This window comes from Arachis hypogaea, chromosome 7 (assembly GCF_003086295.3).
Source record: "Arachis hypogaea cultivar Tifrunner chromosome 7, arahy.Tifrunner.gnm2.J5K5, whole genome shotgun sequence".
Classification (NCBI taxonomy): Eukaryota; Viridiplantae; Streptophyta; class Magnoliopsida; order Fabales; family Fabaceae; genus Arachis; species Arachis hypogaea.
Genome location: NC_092042.1, coordinates 26341948 through 26342893, shown reverse-complemented (window position 1 = coordinate 26342893; position 946 = coordinate 26341948). Strand labels below are relative to the sequence as shown.

Below are 946 nucleotides of genomic sequence, written 5' to 3'. Positions count from 1 at the left end.
TCTAAATTCAAAATCTTTTTCAAAAATCATTTGATTTCTTTTCCACTTTCATTTTCGAAAATCAAGTAGTGTTTTCAAAAATTCTTTTACTTAATTTTCGAAAATTACTTCCCTCCTTCTCACATCCTTCTATTTATGGACTAACACTATCCCTTAATGCAAAATTCGAACTCCATCTTCTTTGATAAGTTCGAATTTTCTACTTCTGTCTTCGACTCTTCTTTTCCTCTGACACTTCAAGGAATCTCTATACTGTGACATAGAGGATTCCACATTTTCTTGTTCTCTTCTCTTTCTTATGAGCAGGAGCAAAGACAAAAGCATTCTTGTTGAGGCAGACCCTGAACCTGAAAGGACCTTGAAGAGAAAGCTAAGAGAAGCCAAAGCACAACTCTCTTTAAAGGACCTGACCGAATTCTTCAAAGAAGAAGAACACATGGCAGCTGAAAACAACAATGCCAACAATGCAAGGAAGGTGCTGGGTGACTTTACTGCACCTACTCCCGATTTCTATGGGAGAAGCATCTCTATCCCTGCCATTGGAGCAAACAACTTTGAGCTTAAGCCTCAATTAGTTTCTCTAATGCAACAGAATTGCAAGTTCCATGGACTTCCACTGGAAGATCCTCATCAGTTTTTAGCTGAGTTCTTGCAAATCTGTGACACAGTCAAGACTAATGGGGTTGACCCTGAGGTCTACAGACTTATGCTATTCCCTTTTGCTGTAAGAGACAGAGCTAGGACATGGTTGGACTCTCAACCTAAAGAAAGCCTGGACTCTTGGGAAAAGCTAGTCAATGCCTTCTTGGCAAAGTTCTTTCCACCTCAAAAATTGAGTAAGCTTAGAGTGGAAGTCAAAACCTTCAGACAGAAGGAAGGAGAATCCCTCTATGAAGCTTGGGAAAGATACAAACAATTGATCAGAAAATGTCCCTCTGACATGCTT

At 39.5% G+C, this 946-nt stretch overlaps 1 non-coding gene across 1 annotated transcript; it reads right to left on the bottom strand.

The window, feature by feature from the left end:
• Window positions 1–838: 838 nt before the first annotated feature.
• Window positions 839–946, bottom strand: LOC112704178 (small nucleolar RNA R71). The gene has a single exon (XR_003154815.1). It is a non-coding gene; the product is annotated as a small nucleolar RNA R71 (small nucleolar RNA).